This window comes from Molothrus ater, chromosome 6 (assembly GCF_012460135.2).
Source record: "Molothrus ater isolate BHLD 08-10-18 breed brown headed cowbird chromosome 6, BPBGC_Mater_1.1, whole genome shotgun sequence".
Taxonomy (NCBI): domain Eukaryota; kingdom Metazoa; phylum Chordata; class Aves; order Passeriformes; family Icteridae; genus Molothrus; species Molothrus ater.
The window spans coordinates 20904986-20927473 of record NC_050483.2 but is presented as its reverse complement, the minus strand read 5'-3'; the positions used below and the strand labels follow the sequence as shown (position 1 = coordinate 20927473).

At 35.3% G+C, this 22488-nt stretch overlaps 1 protein-coding gene across 6 annotated transcripts in view; it reads left to right on the top strand.

Annotated features, from left to right (window-relative positions):
* The window catches only part of LRRC4C (leucine rich repeat containing 4C), a 484097-nt gene that overhangs the window by 277718 nt on the left and 183891 nt on the right, over positions 1 to 22488 (top strand). For 5 of the 6 annotated variants that reach the window (XM_036385102.2, XM_036385097.2, XM_036385100.2 and 2 more), the window contains exon 3: positions 1912 to 2044. The exons of the other annotated variant lie outside the window; for it this stretch is intronic. The gene's annotated coding sequence lies outside the window, so the exon portion shown is untranslated. The remainder of the gene's footprint in view (positions 1 to 1911; positions 2045 to 22488) is intronic. 6 annotated transcript variants of the gene reach the window in all.

Genomic DNA, 22488 nt, shown 5'->3' with positions numbered 1-22488 from the left:
TTGGTACAATTAGGCCAAATTCTCATCTTCATCCAGCACAGGAGAAAAATCTCTTTCTACAAAGAAATTTTCAAATGATCCTGCTGATTAAGTTTCAGAATAGCTGTGACTTTTAGTTTTCCCTTATATAATAGTAAATTAAGCTGTGGTATAATCTGTGACTGTCAATGTGTCTGATGGGTTTTTCTCTCGTGTCTATTTTTGTCCCCTGATTATTCTCATTTATTATGGAAGATGAATAATATATCAGTGGTGTAGGTGTATATATAAAGCATTTATTTCCTGCTTTGAAGAATGACTTTTTTTTATTTTTATATTTTATTTCCTATATGTTGTATTATAATATTTTTGTATAGGATTCAGTGTTTCTATTTCTATTTTTATATTTCATAAATATGAAGAAGAATGTATTTTTAACATCTATGCCCAAATAGAAATTCTTTCTGATGATAAGAAACTACTACGCCCCTCCAGTTAAGTTTTAAATGATGATTTTGCTGTTCTAGGTACCAAAGCTAATCTATCTTATATACATAGAAAGCAGTCAGCAGAGACAATTTACAGTTAATTAATAAACCCACTGGATCACAATAAGCTAATAAAGGCAAGTGATAATGTGTCTTTGGGATAGAAAAATGACTCTTAGGAGAAAACAAGATAGAACATTTATTTTAAATTCACACTGCATATTAACTAGATACCTCCATTTTAGTAATTCAGAAGTATTATCAAGGTAGCTGATATGATACATAGGAGAAACTGCAAATATTACAATATCTCAAATTAAGGAATGTTACTGCATTTTTGTTTCTGAGTTTTCCCTCACACATTGCCTCTGAACACAGAAGAAATGTGCCTTCTAGTATTCAAGTGATTTCATATTTTCTGTGGAAGAATTTGATGTTTGTCATGAACTTGTCAAATATGATCTCTTGATTAATTAGAGACCACTCTGTTTACCATTAGATTTTTTTTTGCTTCAAAGGAGAAATTACATTTCCAGGTATTTGAATAGCTACATTGTGCAAAATTAGCATAGTACACACCTGCCTTAGAATTTTGTTTTCCTCAGTAGAGTAAGTGCTACTATAAAGTAGTAGTTCCTATAGCTACTATATAGTAGCTCCAGACTAACAAAATATTATATATATTATATATATATATATGTAACCATTAATGACTGTCACACATATATAAAACTGCAGTGGAATCAGTATGATGAAAAGCTTGTCCTAGGGGATAAAAAAAAAATACTGTTCAGATCTGCTGCTAGTAGGGAAGATTTATGTATGTCGTGGTGATGATACCAGACATTTAAGTCCTGTCAGGAATTAGCTCTACTGTCAGAGAGAGTTTGTGCGCAAAGAATTTCCAAGTTCCCAGGTGCTCCCTAGCATTGTATATTTGGCCTTGAATGTAGAGCTCCTGCCAAGTGCTATAAAATGCTATAAACATTGGAAAACCCAACCCACAATAAAATAAATAGCTGCATTTCAATGTATGCAGCTCAGAAAAGGATAATGATTTTTCTCTGTCTTTGAGTTCTGGTGTGAATTGGCAAATATTAGTCTGGTAAATGGGCTAATGCCTGTAGTATAGACTACCCACTTTGTGGTGTCTCAAGAACAGGTTCCAAATTATTATTAAAATTATTGTTGATTAAGAGAAGCAGAACAGAATATAACTCCAAGTCAAAACCAGATGAATTCTCTTTAATTTTCTTTGTTTATAGATTGCATGTTTAAAGTGGTCTGCCTAAAAAATTTCAACTGTTTGCACTTTATAGGTGTTTTTATTTCATAATTATTAACAAGATTTTTATGTTCATTCTAAAGCACATGATAATCTCATGCTCTGTCAGTATGACACACCATAACATGAAATGCTTTTTTTCCCCCTCAACATGCACAGGTTGCCAGAAAAAAAAGGAATGTGCAATGGAGATTGTTAATACGATCATATCCTAAGACACCTGTTGGGAAAATAAACACACATCACTTTGACATGAAGGACAATTAACAGTGCCATTTATTACTGAGGACAGGTAAACTGAAAATGACTTGCCTTCCATTCTTTTGTTCATTAATACTGTGTGTCTATTTAGGCCTGCTATTACTTTCTTCCCAAACTTTGTTCTTGCCTGTTCATTTATAACTTTTCATATATTCACAAAAGGTTTTATAAGAAAAAAAATGTATAAATGGGTGATTGGTTTTCAGTGTTTACAACAGATCTCAAAATGACTTTTACGTTTGAAACTGTAGGTTCTGCACTGATAGCAGATGCAAATTATAGGGAATGAATTTATTGTGACTCATCTGTGTCAGTCTTGTAGTCGTTTGTTTGTGCTTAATGTATAAAGTAGAGCTAAGCATTAATCAGTAACAGTCAGAGAAGTCTGCGTGCATTCCAAGGGATTTGGGGTGCAATAAGCATGGAACTTTTTATTAGAACATTAGTGTGTGCTGATGGGAGCACAGTCCTGTGTTTTGTATTTGTACAGAGGAATACCAAATCATGAGAGAAATTTAGAGTACAGAACATTTTTCAACCTGATTTTTTGTTTTGTTGCCTTTTTTGTGCAGTCATGATTGTGAAAAGGGAATTCTGATGGCTACCAGCACTGGAATGGAAATTTTACATTTTCCTTTTTCATATAGCTTAATAGATTTTGAAACCTTTTCTAGGTTAATAATCAGTTTTGATTTTTCTTTTTTCCTGGTAAAAGCACTTTTTGAGACTTTATCCTACATGCTATTAAGTAAGAATTATTTTGTGTTTTCAGTTCGATAACCCTCCAGATCCTAAAAAAAGCTTCCAAGTTAAAAAAGTCAATCCTAAAAAAAATTAGAAATAATGATACTAAAAGAATATCAGGATTTTTTTCAATTATCTTTCTTTCCCCTCAAAGAAGGATAATCTCTATAAATCAAAGAAGAATGTTTTTTTTTTTAAAGAATGATTTGTTTTCTTTTTAATATTTCCAAATAGAAAATGTATATGTATAGGAAACCATTTTACTGAAGGGCAGTTTTTAGTATGCTTTATGGTAGAATGTTACTCTTTTTTTCTAATATTGCTGGGCAGTGATGGCTGTCATGTTTTGGAGACTGCTGAGAGGTGTTTTGAGAAAGTTTTTGGTGTGTTGGTGCAATAAATTGGAGAACTTGTAATGAGGGTGATGAGCTAAATTAGAATTAATTTTCATTTGTTGGTATTTATTTAAAGGCAAAAAAAAGATAGAAATTAAATTTTCAAAATAAATGTGAAAGCATCATGGAAGTAGACTTGTCTGAATTGATATTTAGTCCTTTGTTCTCTTCCCTGTAGGAAAAAAAGATTTAAAACTAATGTGCTACTGTAGGTATTTGTTCTATTACGGCCACTTGTCTGTGAGAAGTCCTATCTCAAATCTGTACACCACCTGCAGGCTGGAATTCTGCTCATTTATTTTTGTATGTCTTAGAGCTTCAGATTTTTGTTGTTTGGTGGGTATTTTTGGTTGGTTGGTTTTGGTTTTCCTGTTTCAGTGTTTTTTGGTCACTATATTAAATTACTCAAATCATATGTTTGGGTATAGATAGTATCACTTTCAGGCTTATATTTACAGAAATATTTTTTAAAATACATTCTGGGATTGCTTTTTTGCACTTCAGAAGAGAACTGTTGTCTGTGGATTAAAATTAACATTCTACAAATCTCTGCTTGAAATGTATAGGTTTTTATAATGTTGAGGAAGCACAAATGGCATATATGGTGTTTATATTATCTAATTACCCATACTGTTATCTTCTGAATAAAACTAGCACTTGTATTGGGGTTGCGCTGCGAGGTTTTGGTAGATGGAGGGTTACAGGGGTGGTTTCTGTGGGCAGCTGCCAGAGCCTGCCACTGTGTCTGAGGGAGCTGATGCCATTGGGCTCCAGGATGGACCCACCACTGAGCCTTCAGCCATGGTGGTAGCGCCTCTGAGATAACAGTTTTAAAAAAGGGATTAAAAAATCCACCTGCAAAACAGGCAGCAGCAGTGACAAGAGAGAATATATGAAGGAAAGAGCTCATCAGACACTGAGGTCAGTGAAGAATGAGAAGGAGGAGGTGCTCCAGGCACCAGAGCAGAGATTTCCCTGCAGTGGAGCAGATCCACCTGTCCAGCTGAGGAGGGGAGTCCCTCCTGTGCCTTCAGGGACAGCTGGTATCCAGCCAGGGTCAACCCACTGCAGCTTGCCATGATAATGCAGGGATTTATTACAGCAGTAATCTATTTATTTTCCCTTTCCATCTCATATAGTAGGTGTGCAGGTTCTCCAGGATCAACAAAACTTACTATCTAATTGAACATAAATTGTACAAGCCTATAGCATTTAAAATACAGTGCACTAAATACACTTGTTATGATATGGCAGTTTTTTTATGGGTGGCTTGGCTTTAAATACTGTCTGTGTTTAAACATATTTTATTGTGATGGAAGCAGAAATTGGAATTTATGACAGATTTTAATGCAAAAAAAAAGCAGGTAGATTATATGTACTTTAGCAACAATTCCTTTATAAAAGTCTCAGCAGAAAGCAACTTTATCTTCTTCAGCCGGTGTAACTTGAGGAATTGCAAGGTGATAAACTTGAAAATTTTCCTATCTTTTGAACAGCAGTGAGCTTATGTAAAACTAATCTGCTTTCTGAATAACTTGGCCCATCTGCAATTTATTTACAACAGAACGAATCTTTTGAAATAGGTCTCAGAAAGCCCTTAGGTTGAGCTATACCTTCTATCACTTAGGAGATAAATAGAAGTGCCTTAGTAATTCTGTTATTATGGGTCAAATTCCAGAAATCATTCTCAAAGTCTTAGACAACTAACCTTTTTTGAGGGAAGATAAAGCAAACATTCCAAATAATGGCCATTATAAACCATCAAAGGATGACATATAAATAGCATTTATTTTCAAAATTTCATACTCATGTTGGGTGATGAATTGGATCCACTGAACCTTTGTCCTCTCGCAGTTTGTCATGTGCACCTGCAAAATTTCCTTGGAGCTTTTCCCCAGGAAAAGGGTGAGAACCAATGCACTGTCAGAAAAGCAGACACAATGCTTGAAGGTTCTGCAGGCTTCATGTACAAAACAGCAATTGCAAATAATGGGTCAGTACTTTGCAGCTTTGTGACTTTGTAATCCAGATTGTACAGTCCTCAAAATCCTCTGATATGAAGTGTGAAAAATGTTGTGAATATTTAGGCTTTAATGTGCTCCAAAGGATCAGCTTGACCATGAATGTACTATGCTTAAAGACTGATGCTTGAAAAATCTGAAATGGTAGCCTTGCAATCATAAATTCATATATCCTTAACTTCTTGGAAAATCGTCCTTCCTGCATAAGATTTTCTAACTGACTAAACTTCAAAGCAACAGCTATTTTAGTAACAGCTTCTATTAGGTGAGAAGTGTTAAAAACTTCAGTATTAGTAGTTATTGCTACTCTTGAGCTTCTCATACTTTGAAGCAGGAAGAAACTAATTACTGTGTGACCAAAGGGGGAGGGCAAAAATAGCAGAAGTACAGAAGTCCAAATGTCAAACACTAAAAGCTAAAGCAAATATATTTTAAAATATTTGAAACACTTTTGTGTCACCTTATGTGATATTCAAGAGGAATGTTATTCCAGTTCTTATCCCAGAATGTGAAGAACTGGTTGAAAGTGCTCAGTTAGTCCTCAAGGAACTGACCTGCCATCAGCAGGTGAAGGTATTGTGGAAGATAGTATAAATTCTTGCAGCCACTAGATGATGACACCTGCTTCTTACTGCTCATCTGCAGAAAGGTGAATCTGCTTTCTACTCAGGAGCTGGCTCACGGCTTCTGCTGGCACATTTCACTGATGTGATTGTGGGATTATGTTCTTTTGAACTTTCACTTAACATTCGAGATCAGTAAAACTTTATCCTGGTCCTCAAAACATCCTATATTTGTGGTTAAAACTTTTCCCATGGGTTTTCTTCCTTTTCAGAGACATCATTTGCCACTGAATCCATGTCCCTCAATATGGTTTAAAAATCTCTAGAAAACTTGGACTGTATTTGAATTATAATGAAATGTGAAAGCGGGGAATTCCGAAATGTTCCAGGGTATTTGAATTTTTAACTTCATATCATTTTAAATTAAAAATTGAGCTATAATAGTTGTATTTAAAAGACAACAGAAATGCCTCTCAATTTGTAAACGTATGTTGGATTATAGGATGTCCTGTAAATACTAAAATTAATTATTTGGGAAGAAAATAATTAGAGCAATGGAAATATTATAAACATTAGTATTTTACATTCATATTATTTTCTTTATATTGTATTTTTAATGTAGTCCCAGAGGACATTTTCACAAGTGAAAACTGGAGCAGAATTCCAGTTGAAATACACAAGATTCATGTTTTGCATTTCCCACAGTGTCTAAAATATTCAGGGTAAATCTGTAGGGATTGTGTGTTCCCTAAGGCATATGAGGTTTGTGGCCAGCTCTGCTTCTGATTGAAGGTGTGGACTGCATTGCCTGGACTATACTGTGCACTACACTGCCCACACTGTTACAATAGCTTTGGGACTCAAATGACCATTCCTCTTCACTCTTCCTGTTGCCATCCCAGGTAGTTTTTACGTGAAGCTATGTCATTATGTTGCTGGTCAAACATTGTACTTAGTATCTCCTACAGTCTAAATTCCCTGTGGAAGGACATGACACTGTTGTTATGGAAGACTCCTCTCAAGTTTCCTTTTGCCAGGAAATAAATAGCACTGTTTAGGAAAATGATCAGTACAGCAAAAGCTACTGAATGTACTAGGTTTAGAACTTTTACAGTTCTTAATAATACCTCATTTCTTTAGTTCACAACTCCCTCACCACAGTTCAAGAAAAACAAACCAAACCAGTGAAAATATAGCCATGCGTTTCAACCCAGATATGATAACAGGCACCATCTTGGAATGTAGCACAATTGAGTAGCAAAATAATGTTATGACTTTTGTTTCTCTTACTGGTCTGCACATAGATGTCCTACAATTTGAGATCCCAACCACTTGAATGCATAACTTCTTTCTTTTTCATATGTACATCTCTTTTATTTCTTCTTTCTATTTTTTTTTACACACAACCCTTCATATTTCCAATTTTGCAAAATCATGGGATACCAAAACTTAGAGATTCAGGAGTGAAAATTTCCCACATCATGGGAGTGAAGATTACTGAAATAAATATAAAGAATATGAGCCTCTGTCATGGCTTATGATACAGTATTATAGACTGAGAAGGTGAATTAATGAGCGAAGTAGAGAGTATAAAGGAAGATCAAAGCTTCATGGTTAAGTGTATTATCATGGGAGCATCACACAAAAATAATGATCAAATAATTAGTTGCAAGACTAGAAAGGTCTTTAAAAATATTATCTTCTACTGTCTTGATTCAGAAATCTGGCTTCATGTGTGCGATTTAATGAAACTTAAGTGCTCTCAAATTACTGATACCAGCAGGTCTCTGTATATAAGTTATTGTGTCTTTAACTGCATGTTAGTAGTCCACATTCAATTGAAAATGAAGGAATTAATGCAGAAAGAAATGGGTATAATTTTCAGTGAACACTAGAAATAGGTGTAAAATTGTTTGAGTTGTATATGAGAACCCCCTGAGCAAGACTGACATATGGCTGGTGATATCCCATAGGGAACTGTAGAATGCAAGGTGGTAATGATAATTCTTCTTAAAAAATAAAGGTCACAAGTGATAGCAAGTGCCAAGAAAGCATCAGGGATTTTTTTAGAGCCTACTGGGTCAGTAAAACCTCAGTAGGCTCATGTAATTTTTTAACTGTAAAAAAACCTATTCAATTTGGATTTGGGAGTATAAGGACTTGTGAGTGAAGTAGAGAAAACACTTCATCCTACCCTGAGCCAATGCCTGTTTCTTCTAGGGGGATATATTAGTTTTAGGAGGTTGTGCATTGGAGCCCTTGACCTGATTTCCAGCTGTGTTGATTTCCCAAAAATCCAAGGTCAGTATAAGCTAAGGCAGGAAGCATTTCAGGGAATCAGTTCCTATATTTTTATATATGGATGCTGTTATGGACAAATAAAATAAATTTCTGAATATTTCATATACTATATAAAAGTATATTTCAAATCAACATATATATAAGGAAGTTTTGTAATAATAAATGATTGAATGAATTAACTGAAAGCTCACTTTTTTCCTTCTAGATTATTCATGTTATATAGGGAATTATGAAAAATAATTATATTTTTAAATTTTTTAATCGTAGTGGTGATCATTCCAGCTTCTGAATGATGGATATTCATATGGCAAAAGTTATTTTTGTCAGCAAGTTAGCTCCAAGTGCAACTGGCATGTACTTGACTTTTAGGGAATAGAAATTAAGTCGTGTTATTGATGCAACTGGGTAAGTCTTAAGGTATGTAAACAGAAGAAACTAAAGCAAAAGACAGTATAATAGGATGACTATTAACAATTTTGCACATGGAGGATTTCAGGTTTTCAATTATGTCTTTGCAATCTAACACTTCCTGACCCATTTATTTCTTTGTAGTAGTTGACTTCAGAAATATATATTGATTTATGTGTAACTCATGCAAATACATATAGAAATATGAAAATGTTTGTGATATACTGACATTTATGGAAAAAAAATTGAAGACTGCATGTAATAATGCTGGAAAATTATTTAACTAGCTATACTAACTTTTAGCTATACTAAGCTGTATTTGGAATTCAGTTACTTCATTGTGTCTCTCTATCAAACATCTGCTTGTTTGTGCTTGGAAAAAATTTTCCCCTACCTTACCAAATTTAATAGACTGAATTTGAAAATACAGGGTTTTTTTTGTTAAGGGGAAGTTGCCTCCTGGGTTTGTTTTTTTTTTTTGTCTCATACAGGTTTTCCTCCCAGACCAACATTTATGTTTTTCAAAAATTTGTCACAAATGTCTTTATAGCTGACTTGTTCACAAGGTCTCTTTACAAATTTTCTTTTCATGGTACATGGAATGGTTTTCTTTGATGTGCAAATTGATGGTGTACAGAGATCCATTGTTCTCTAGATTTGTAGCTTCCTGTCTGCTGTGTTGTTGTGTTGTTGCTCAGCATTTACTGTCCAGTTCATCTGTGTTTATAAAAAGTTAGCATGATGCATCTTGTATCTGCACCTGCACTACAGGAACAACTTCTTACCATGGCTGCCACCAGAATTAGTATCATTGCTCATAATTCACTGCTGATAGAGATTTTTGTGTTTCTAATTTTTATATAAACTGCATTGATTTGGGAAATTTCATGACTTATGATAGATAAGCTTGTGAATACCTTCATTTAAAGACTCAGTCTGTCTATATGATTTAATTTTAACTAACTTGAATTCACTAAACTACAATTTAACTATCCACCTATCCATCAGGCTTTATGATGAATTTTTGCACTATGGGACTCATGTATGAAAGTTACAGGATTGGGGGTTTTTTTAGACATATGGATAACAGCAACAAATTTAATTAAAAAATAACAAATTACTGATTTGAATTCTGTGAAATGTATATGCCTGGAAAAAGACTGGACTCTATAGAAATATTTTAGTGCCCACTAATCTATTTGTCCTGTTTCCAAATGTAAGGTTTTAGTCCACTAGACTTCTTATGTCTAAATAATCTGTACCAGATTACTTGAGAAATCCTCAGAATATAGTCTTGCATTTCATGTTAATATCAAAATACTGTGCTCGGTTATATTTTAGTATTATTATTAATCTGCTTCCTCTTATTTCTTGACAAATGAGAGCTTGGTCAGTACGGTTAGGATTCCTTGTTAACAGTAGTTGATGGCATTAGATAAATCTATATTTCTTTAGCAATTTCATTAATAGGAAATTCTCAGATTCTTGTAGCTTTACAGATTTGGGCCATAAAAACTTTGGTTTTGCAAAAACCTTTGTAAAAATAACAAAGGAATTTTAAACCATAATGTTTGCTGTAGTACTTTTTCTGGGTTATTGCCAGTATGACTGGGAAAATCACTTATGAGATTATTTCTGCAATTATACAGAGCTATAGATCTAGCAAAGTGCATACCTTATATAACAAAGCAAGAGAAAACGAAAATAGCAGAGTGGAGAGAAGAGTGAAGGAAAGTAATTTCACTGTGGTTTTGTGAAATGTAGCACGGTGTTCACTCACATTTGATATTATGGCAGGCATACAGCTCCTCACTCTGTCATCTGTCCTTCACAACAGATGCATGAGGCATATGTGGACAGTGTGGGGACCTAGTTCAAGCCAGAATTCTGTAATTATTATCTTTTTCGTCCTCTGAGGAATTCCCCTCTCATTGGATTAGGTTACCTGCAATCCTTTAGCCTCTGGTAATACAAGGAAATAAAGACTGACTGTGAAACTGAGTCTAATTACTGACTGGGAGGCTGTGTGCAGCTTTTTAACATTAGAATTCCTTTCAGAGTAACAAGCAGGTGGGATCATAGGGAAGAAATTAATGCTTTTGTTCAGCTTTTGCATTTGCATGCTCTTTTTTATTAGATATGAAAAAATTTAATAGATGTAAATTAAGGATTGTCTTTATGGAACCTTAGCTTAATAAACAACCTGTGCTTTCTAAATGATTTTACAAAGTAAGATTTAGGTTCATTATACTTCCCTAAAACTTCAGGCTTTGACTTTTTTTTTTTTTTTGTTCTTTTCGGTCACAAATGCAGGTTAGGTCTCCTATCAAGGGCGAGTTTAGTCCAGTATCACTAGATTTTTATGCAATTCACTGGCAGTTGAAAGGTCCCTATATTTAGAATAATAGGGAATCAGTGTTCTGAGGAAAAGACAAAGCATGAGAGGAAGATAAAAAAACCTGCAAGTTTTGTCATGGTGTGGTCTGTGGTAATGGCTTTTGGATGTCATGCTATCAAAGTGGATCCAAATGCAAGGAAGAGGGAGATGAGGGTAGTAGCATCTTGTCTGGGGCTGATCAGTGTGTCTGTTTCATTTGCCCAAGGTGTCTTCAGACCTATTCCCATTCCTGTCATTTCAGAAAGAGCTTAGAAGCTTTCTTCTCCAAAGGAAATTTGCTTTAATACTTAATAATTTATGAAATGTTTGCATCACTTTAAAATTTTCATGCTGTTACTGGGTTTTTTGAAGAGTGTGGAGAGTAAAACTGTAATGCTCTGTTCTAACTTTAGTCTTCTTGCCATTCAGATATCAGGAGTTTTCATACAGCCACTGTGCTGCTCACTTATTTTGTGGTTACATGACAGTGGTTACATAAAAGGTATTTTTTAATTTTATTCTAAAAAAAGGGTCACAAATTTTCTGATCCTGGTATGACCAGAGCCAAAATCTTCGTGTGTCTGAGAGCTGCAAGATGTATACAGTGTACCTCAGAAAACTGGCATTAGCAGAGTAGTTCATGGGTGGAGGACCATAGCAGCTTCTTAGGGGTTTTCCTCTGAGACAAAAACACCATTAAATCAGCATAGCCACACAAGAAGAAATAAAATATTTAGGTGGTGGGTAGCTACTAATATTTTTTGGAAACTTTCTGTAAAAGCACAGCTTTCCTAAAGTCAGTAGAGCAGGGCAGATTTAGGCCATCTGAAAATTTATTACTTATATTTTAGAAATTAAAATTATTTGCCATTAAGGATGCTGACTTGACCATGGTTTCATTGTACAGATGGGATTGACATCAAATTTCCAAAGACACTTTACTTTCAACAAATGCATGGCAAGTCTGTTTTGATCTTACTGTGCCTATTTAATCATTACTTTTTGCTGCTCCTGCTAATAATGGTGCCCATTTTAGTTTGACTGGTGATTTTTCTGAACATCAGTCTGCTATGCACTGTGCTGAGATCCACTAAATTTATTTCAAATTACAAGTGAGAACATCCCACCCTTTACTCCTCCACACACTGCTCTTAATATAGGGATTGTATTCACATCAAAGCTGTCAGAATGTTTCTGTGATCTCATTAGCTATACTTATTTCTACCTACAGAATATGTGAATCATCAACTGAAACAGCACTAAAGACCAACTGCTAAAACTCACATGGCTGTAAGTATATCTGTGCTGAGAAGAGATGTGTTCTCAAGTCAGGAGATTCAAGTTTTTAAAATGGCTAGCTCTGCAGACCTAAAAAGGGGTTAAGTCATTTTTTGAGATGAATTTGGGCCTAAAGTCTTTAACATAGAAGTAAAATTTTTAAATCCATAATAAGTACTTTTATCAATTCACATAGCCTATCTTTCTGTTTATATAACACTGAAGGAATTGCACCAACATTATGTTTTAATGTTTGTGGATTTTTTTTTCTGTTTTTATTTTCAGTGTTAAAATTCAGGGTTTCATTTTACAACTGTGTGAGGTAAATTAGATAGGTGGTACCAAACAGAAATTAGCTCAGTTAATTCAGCCAATTTACATCCTTATGTATATAAACATTCACTGTAGGGGAGTGAAATCCTTTTAAATGAGAAAATGAAGAGAAATTGGACATAGAAGCTAGGTGTTAAATAAATGAGGTAGATACATTGGTGGTGGATGATGGCAGGCATAAGATCTACACAGCAAAAAATCAAAACTATTCTGATCTCCAGCTACTGGTTACTAATACTGTTTGAAGGTCATTTTAGCAGCTCAAGTGGGAAGTGTGGTGACTGGAAACTAAAATCTGTAACAATCAGCAGCCATTTCTGGAGGGGCTGGGCAATATGAGTGTGTCAGCAAGTTGAAGCTGGTAGCTCTCTGAAAGTTGAGGACGCTTCCTCTTCGTGGATGTGAGAAATGAGTCTAACAGAAAAGATAGAGAATTCAGACTTGGTTTGTTGGTCATCAAATTCTTCTAATTCTGTATCTTCTTTCTTTGCAGTTAGGGGGAAAGAATTTATAGACTTGTCAAAGTGAGACTTTTTTCTCTTTTGACAACTAATGTAAAGTAGGGGAAACAGAAAACACTGCATCTTCTCTCTCTCCTTCATTGAAACATAGATATGCAATTGAAAAGCATTCTTTTCACAGAGGAGCTCCATGTGTCACTGCCACACACAACTCCTGTGGGCCCCTGCACAACCGATCTAGTGGAATAAGTGAATGTCTGACCAATCAAAACAAATCTCACACCAGTGCACAAGCACACTCATATTCTGAATTGCAGGAGAAACAGCTTTTCCTGGCATAGCTTTTCAGGAGTTTGTGTCTGTATCTGTTTCACTTCAATACAGTACCTTAGAACTAGGATTAAGGATTCCTACTTACACAACAGACAGTTCATCTTTCCAGAATTAAATGCCTTTTTTTTTTTTTTACCTTTTTGAGTTATAAAGTTCATGCAAATAGAGAAATGAGTTTCGCAAGAGGTCATGTGTACAGCATAATTTCCCCTGTGATACTGTGGGGAATTTCCTAAACTCTCAGTCTGAGATCCAAGTATGTCACATCAAAATTGCAAGTCCTTAATAGTCTCTTGCAATCATGTCAGCCTAATTTCAGATGCTGGAAAACCTCTGGTAGGTATTGAGTGGACAATCTTAATTGTTTCCACATCATGCTATATCATTCTGAGGCAAATTTTCATAGGCCAACAGGTAAAACTACTAAGTACCATTTGGGTGTGTAACTCCAAAGGAAAAGTTAGTGTGTATATGCAAACCATGCAAACATTCTTCTCACGTAAATTGGCTGAATATTATGAAGATTTACATGAACAGTGACCTTTGAAAATCTGGTACTTCAGTATCATGAAGTCAAGTAATAAATTTTGTGATACAGTATAGCTGATTTAGCTGATTCTCTTTACTGCCAGTCTGCATATGTGTGTCTAGATCAAGGAACTGAGAATTTCAGTGCAAAGGCTTTGAATGTCCTGCAGTCAGCTTGTGTCCAGTCAGGCTGAGTGCATTTGGAAACCAGGGAGTAAGAAGGAGTTGGCAGTGGCAGCTTGCCAAAGGCAAATGAAGATAGCAGCATGAGCTTTGGGAGAGGGTGGAGAGGAGTCTGTGGGAGGGAGCAGTCCTGTGATAGTCTAATATGTCTATTTTAATCTATTGTTTAATTTATCTCATTTATCTATCTTATCTCTGTATTTTTTATTTATCTTATTTCTATTTTACTGTAAGTAGAGAGGCTGCAGTATCAAAAAAACCAGCATGAGAAACAGCCTCAGCCAATATAAATCAGTGTACTTTATTTGAAGGCAGAGAATCTGGCCATTAATATAATGTAAAGTTACTGGATTTTGATTTCTAGGAGCATTGACTGAGCACACACACCTCAGGGTAAAGTAAATGGAAGAGACAGGCTCAGTATCTCTGAAAATCAGGCCCATGATTTCTAATAGGTCATAGGCATTTATAAAAGAAGAATTAAATTCTGCTGTATTTTAAAGCCTGTGAGCCCACCACCTTAGCCACAGTTACAGAGCTGTGTGTGTAAGCAGATATAATTCAGCTTATGGAGAGTCCTGGTTTTGTTTTTTTCGTGGTTTTTTTTTTGGGTTTTCTTTTCCTTTTTCTTATTCTAGTTTAATTATTAAAACTTGCTTTCTTTCAGATATATTTTCTGTGTTATGATCAACCATGTATAGATCCCAGTGTTTTAATTAATGCATTTCATAAAGAGATTGTGCATTAGGAGAGATGGGATAGGCTGGATAATACCAATGAAATGTTTGGGGAAACTGAGTACAAGCTTTTCTGTGGACATCTCCTGAAGCTTTAAATACAAATTCTTTTCCAGTGGGAAGTAGGCAAAGGCTAGAAAATTACTTTGGAATTTACCCCCTTTCTAGTTCAGGCAAGGAGCATTAACAATATCAGGTCCAACTGAATTTTGCCTGTGCTGTGACGTGTCCATCCTCGAGGCACATACTGCCCATGAAGGCAAGAGAATAAGAGTCATTTTGTTCAAGGAATTTTCATACACATAGGGAGTCCTGATTATTCACTCTGCAGATAATGATTAAAAACTAAGTGCTATGCTTAACCAGATTTTGAGTTGTGTTACTGTGTATGTTTGTATGGATAGGAAAAAGGAAGCATGGGCCATAAGTCAAAAACCTGAAGTAATGTAAACTTCTGTTACACTTGACATTTGAGCTTTTCCAGTGAGCTCTTTGTGTAAAAGTCCATTCCTGGGCATTACTGTCACTTCTGCTTTCTCTATGGAACATTAACTCTGTTTTCATTGCTCACATCTAGCAATGATCAGATGAAGCATGGCATATCCAAGCTGATAACCTATGATTTGCTTTTTTTATGTACAGACATAGACACATATTTCAGTACTGACTTCTTTTGTTAAAATGCTGGTTGTTCCATGCAGAAAAAAAAAGAAAAAAAAAAGAAAGAAACCCAAACAACAACAATCTTTCAATCAATTTTTAATTTTTTTCTTCCTTTGCTGATGAAATTTTTAAAGATGTGCTTGTGAAATTATACAACTCTCCCATCAGGCTGGATCTTAACACGTCATAAGGCAGCTCAAGCATCATACATTGCATCTTCTATGCAAGTTGACTCAATCCTGAGTCATCTCAGGATTGAATTTTTTAGGATGAAAAGAATTACAGGAGGGATGTACCTCTGCTGTTTTGGAGAGTTGCTAGTGAAAGCCTTGCCTTGGGAACTAAGACCAATAAATTACTCCTTTGACCTTCCATTTCTGGATACCTAACTGCAATCTGAGATACCCACTGAGCCTCCAGCCAAGAGAGGGCTCCTAAGTGCTGCAGTCCACTGCAAACTGTGGAGATTTTGCAAAACTGTTCATGTGGCAGCTTGAGAGGAATGTGCACAACTCAGTTATGTGCTGTGGGCAGAGGGGCTGTGGTGACAGGGCAGCTGGAGACTGAAACACTGGTGGAGTTCTTGATCTGGGGTGAAGCGAAACCATTTATTTGTAGAAGACTTAGTTTTATCTGGTTTTCTATTTATTTGTTATTGCACCAAATTACCTGTTAATAACTCTTATTAAATTTAGGATGATGTGAGCTAGGATGATAGGATAGAAAGTTTGAACCTCTATGCATTTTGAGTGTTATCTGAAGTATTATTAAATATTTTCTATTAATAGGGCTATCATGTAACTTGTAACATAGATGATAACTATGATTATGTTACACAGGAGTGAGACGGTCTAGCAGAGGATATAAGGAAGAATGTGATAGGAGCAGAGGGATAGAAAGAAAACTATGGAGATGGTAAAATGAGAGAGATTACAACCAAGTATTATCTATTACCACTTTTGAAGTGCTAATTTTTTCCTTACCCTCACAGGCTCTTCTAGTCTACATAAGAAGAGAGGGCAAAGCTGAAGCTGTGTCATACAGAGGAAAGTGAGAGTTAAGTCAATGGCCTCAAGACTTAATGTTCCATTGGTCATTTTGTTGAAAAACAGTGGATTAAGTAAGGGAAGGTAGAATAATCTTGCATTTGTAGCTGTGCTGTGTTTCTTCTCTTAAGCACTGGGTGTTAGGTTACTTTGAAAGGAAAAAGTGCAGGTTTGCTGCAGAGTTAAGCATCTTCCATAGCTGAAGTCACCAACATGAAGTCACTAACTCACTAGGAATATCTTATTACCATATGTGATAGTCATTAATTTTCAGAATTGCTCAACTCTTCGTGCAAATCTGTGACATTTTCAGATTTAGAGGCTGCCAAGTGTGTAAACTTCACTAATTTTCATATAGTGTGTGGAAAATTATCCAGAATGTTTGACATTAAAATTCAAGGTTCATACAGCACACCTTCCATATAGCACTGCTGCAGATTAAATTCACTTATACATTAGGAAAGGTGCCAATGCAATCATAATAGAAGGCTGAAGTGCTGAAATGATGAAGTAGTTCTTTTGCTGCCTTCCTTGGCACATGTTCAGCACCCCACTTTGATTCAAACATCATACCCTATTTGGTAAGACGCTTGAGAGTAATAATAAATTATCTATTATGAGACTGATTTGTTAGGAGATGATGTGAAACGCACAGGAAAGCTGCTACGAAATAACCACAGATTTTTCAGATCATGCATATAACAAATCTGGAAATTTAGTTTTCATGCCTGTGTACTTCTGAATAAAGAACTTACAGTGGCTCTTCAGTAGATGTCACAGGAATATAGTCCTGCTTTGGACGTGTGCAACAGATAGAAAAGCAACCAGTCCCCCAATCTCATCAGCTGGACTAAGCCCACTGAATGTTTTTGCTCACAAAGAGATGTCATCTGTGTCAAATTCATGTAGCATGTCATTTTTCTGTGCACTCAGACTGATTGATTAGTTCCCAGTCATTCCAAATGTATTTCTGTTAAATAGTCTGTAGAGCTGATTACTTTTGAAAGGATTTTTTTCATGGAAGAAAGGTCATTAATCCCAATAGCACTTTAGAAAGGAACTGCTGCCTTTGACATTTTATTTTTGTTTCAACATTTTCCGTAGATATACTGTGTGCATTAATTTCTATTGGAAATGCTATCAAAATGTTTGAGTGTTCCAGCTTGAGGCTGATCTGATATGTGGTGAATGATACAGAACATTTTGATTACTTCCTAATAATTCCCCAGGTACTTAAATGAACAAAAAAGACATTGATTACAGACAGAGTAAGGTGAAAACAATATTTCATACTGTTTTAAAAAAATATATATTTTTTCATTGTTAAAATTTCTAACACATTCTAATGCTAGAAAGCATTCTTTCCTCTCCAGTAATTTCAATTTCAAAATATCATTTGGAGACACTTTTAAAAAGTTTTATAGGAAGATGTTAAACAGATACTGTGTTCCACTTTCAGATTTTAAGGTCTGTATGTATTGATGGGCTGGACATTTCAAAATATATATAAGCAAGTATTGGCAAATACATAAATATGGATGTACAAGTAGTTCTAGTAAAAAAGAATACTGATTTGTTAGTAAAGGGCAGATAAATAATGGCAATAAACATAAAAGCTGTACCTTTTTTTCCGATTCAGAAGTACAGGTAAAAATATGACTGCATATCTTTTTAATATCATAAATTATTTCTTATACAAGGCTGCACTCAAAAGTGTGAGAGCTGTAATTAGGCACAGATTGATGGTATCATTGAACAGTGAAAACCAGGGAGAGATCTTGTTCTCAATAATTGCTCTAGATTGAAATCTAATAATAAAGTCTGGCATCAGGACACCTCTACTAGGAATTTAGGTAAAATCTGGGGATTTACCAGTTGGAGGTGGTGGGAGAAGGAAGGAATCTGAACATATTGGTCAGACAATGACTATCTGCTGACACTGTTAAGTAGCAGGGAAATGACAAAACAGGTTCTAGAAGGCATTCACAGGGAATTATTAGCTGCCTTAGAGGAATACTGGTGTCATTTTTTTAATAGGCAATATGGCAGTTTAGAGAACATGACACAACATGGTCTGTGTAGCACAGTCCAGCTGAAGCTGAGAGATGGTTTTCTCTAAACATATCAGAGAGGGAGAATAAATATGTTAAAAGACAATATTAAAACCATATAAGTTGTTATTAACCAATCATAAACTGAAGAAAGTCTGCAATAAGTCATGAAGTGTGGTTCTAAAATGATTTCTAAGTAGAGTCAGAGAAACTCAATGGTTTTAAGGTGAGGTTTGAAATAAGGGATATGTAAATATGGCCAAAAGTTTCTGCCTTAAGTAGGGACATATTGATATCTGATGTTCCGTTTTATCTAAAGGATGTTGAAAGTAGTCTTGGCAGCCTCTAATTTGCACTTGTATTTGTGTTAATTTTAAACTTCAAAGCTTTCCTGGTCATTTATTGAGGTCAAGAAGGTGGTTTTGAAACTTTCCATAAGTTTTTTTTTTTCCTCCTTTCTCTGCTGCAATTGCAAAATTCAGTTTTTAAATTACCAGAAATAAAACTCAAGGGAAGGTAATATGGTAGCAAATTACACTGGAGTTAAATTCTGCTGTTTTGTTGGTGTATCCTTAGGTTTTGTTGGTGTAAATTTAGGTTTAAGTTATTCTCCATATTTAGAATCAGAATGAAATTTAATCTCATCTGTTCAAGTTAATATGGCTATCAAGTTAGTATATTAGTACAACTGTCTTTTTTTTTGTTCTGTCCTTTTTCTAAATTGTGATGGTATTTTGAGGATTTCTTTTTCTCTCTTCATTCCCAGGGATGTATAGTTCCATTTTCTAGGGTGATCTGGAAACTATATGAAAGAAATTCCTTGCTATCATTCATCAGAGGATATGATATTACAGTTGTCTTTGATGTCTTCTGTTCTTTTTCTGCGGCTCATTATAGTTGTGGAATTCAATCTCTTGCTGTGTTACACATGGATGGCCAAACAACCCTAGCAAAGAACTACAGAAATCACTGAGAAATAATTCTGACAAAAATGCCTCTTTTTTTTTTTCCCCAGTGTAGAATTGATATTTTAGTATATGTGGACTTACAAGCTGCTGGAAGATCTTTCTGCAGTATTAATGCTTCACTGGGAAAAAAGTAATTGGATGAAGACAAAATAGGTTGTCTCCCTTTTGTCTGTACAAAGAAAAATGGCAGTTGTAAGAACCCACGTGTAGGGCCAGCTTGAAAGGCAGAATTCTGATATGTGAGAAATTTTCTTTCAAGAACCACAGAGAAAGATGAAAAGCTGTTAAGCTCAGAGAAGCTATTTCACTTTCAGAACATCTGTGGTTCTTCATGGGTGTTCTCAAGACCAACTCATACTAGTAGGCAGAGCATATAACAATTGTGCTTGGAATCATAGATTAATATCCTGAGTTGGAAGGGACCTACAAGGATCATCGTGTCCAACACCTGACCCTATAAAGGACAATACCAAGAACTGCATCGTGTGCCTGAGTGCGTTGTACAAATCCTTCTTAAATTCTCATAGATTTGATGCAGAAATTACTTCCTTGGGGAGCCTGCTCCAGTGCCTAAGCACTCTCTGGGTGAAAAACCTTTTCCTAATATCCAACTTAAACCTCCTGTGACTCAGCTTCATGCTGTTCCCTCGGTTCCTGTCAGAACCAGTCACCAGATAGAGATGAGTCTCTCCTTCCTTTTCCTTTTGCAAAGAAGTCGTAGACTGTGATGAGGCCTTCTGTCAGTCTCCTCCAGGCTAAGCAGACCAAGTGACCTCAGCCATTCCTCATATGGCTTCCCCTGTACACCCTGATCTCACACATGGGCCTCTTTTGGAGTCTACACTTTGTGGAGCCCTTATTTATAATTTACATATACAAATAGTAGCAGGTGCTGTGTGTGCAAAGGCTTCTGCTTCGCTAATTACATAGTTTTGATAGTCTTGGTTTTCAATATTATTTGTGTATAAGAGCTGAATTTTTCTTCTCCCTGAGAATTCGTCCTGCTTAAAAGAAATGTGAATACTCAGGGTTTTGTAATCTTGTAGGCAGCCATTATTTTGACCTAGAAATGGCTTTGAGAAACTCTTGTAGGGTCATGTAAGGAGTGAGAATGGTCTGGGATAAAAGCTGTGTATGAGATCCTTGCACTGTACCACAAATGGAAGATGTGCTGGAGCTTTGATAGAGTTGCTGTAACCTGAAGGGGTCATGAACCTGACATTTTAGTAGCATGCTCACACAAATGAGTAGTCTTAAAACCAAAAATGGTAAGCTTTTAATCAGGAGGGGATGGGGAGATGAATAAAGGACTTGAATGTTAACTGAATGTTCCAACCAAAATTAAATCTTTGGGTGACTTAAGTAGAGAAAGCAATTTGTCAAGCTGAGTAGATGTGAAAGTGGGAGGCTTTGGGCATGGACATTGATCATTTTGGCTGCAATGATTTTGCATTTTGCCATTAATTTATAATTTTATTGCTCACTTAAAAGGCAAAGAGCATTAATCTCCATCCCATTTAACGTAAAAATTGAGTTCTAGGTTTGTAAAGGGTATCACGAGCAGAGAATGTTTAGGTACTGAAGGGTGAATGGATAACATGAGTGTAGGGGGAAGGGGCTGGACTGGGGACAGTGTGTAGCATCTGCTCTATAGTGTTTTTGTGGCCTTGTATGTTCTTTTGCTTGCTTTTCGCTACTTCAGGGATATAAGGCTGCAGAAAATCTGGCGTAGTCTGGATAAGGATTTGCTTTGTGGCAGTCATACTATATCTTATGAAATCTCTCATATTAAAATCTTAGGGTGTTTATTGGTTTTCCTTAGTGTAACAGTCATGGGAGTGAATGCAAGTCTCCCATATGTTAAAAATACCTGATAATTGGGAGTGTAGAATAGAATACGTGGAGTATTCCAAGTGACACCTAAAATTCAAAGAGTAGATTACTAAAATAACCATTATCATTACACAACAAATGAAATATATTGAGAGTTTCTACATTTTGTCGTTTTTATTATTGACATTTTTTATATAGAACTGGCCTAGAAACTTTTATAGGTAAAATAATTTTTTTGTTTTAGTGTGACCTCTTTGTTGAATTCTCTTCAAAATTTAGAAACAATCAAATAATATATTCCACCTTTAGATTCTAACTTCAAAGTATAGCAAGAGAACATTTTAAAACATAGCAAAGATATCTCTGTATTAAAATAATGTTTGATTGGCTTGCTATAATCTCTAACTTCAAATATCAGATTATTTTTATTTTCTAGGGATGCAAAACTTTTATACTGATGGCAACAGTTCTGTTCCAAGTATTTAACACATAGCACATGTGTGAATGAATAGAAGTGTAAAAATTATATATGTAATCATGAGTGTAGGAACCTGTGCTCCAATTCTTATCTAATGTGGTTGTGAATTGTTAATGCTGTGTAACAAACATGATTTCCCAGGTGTTTGTATATTTGTGGTATCAGCTATTAAAGAGGATAAGGGTTCAGTAGCTGGAAAAATAAATACTGACTTCAGTTACTATTGCTAGTCAATATTTTCGTTCATGATTTTGAAATGACAATTTTCTCTGTTGGATTTCGAATGCAATGACATTAACTTCTGTCAATTCTTTGAAAAATTCACAAATTTAATAACAATTTTGTGTGTGAACAGATGCTTTAAAAACCTTTCATTTTAACAATTTTACGTAAATAAGACCTTTCTCAGGACTGGCCCTCTCAATCAGGTTTAATAAGTTGAGACAGTTGATTTTGGAATGGATCAATGATTAAATTTGCTATCATGCAAATAGACTGGGCATAGACAAAGAGATTTTCCTAATGTTTCTTTGCCTCACTGTCATTCAAATGAACAACCACTAAATTTCGCATTATTCTAGATAGTTTTGTGTTAGGTATTATACTTTCTGTGTCATAATTAATAATAATGATGATAACTTTTGAAAGTTAAAAGTTTTGATTTAGCTCAGCATGTCTCCTGCTTCATTAGTGTCTTCAACAGTGTCATTTAGGAGCAAATGCTCCATCAAGTAGTAGCGCTTCAATCATAAAAGACTGTAATAGCAGAAGTAT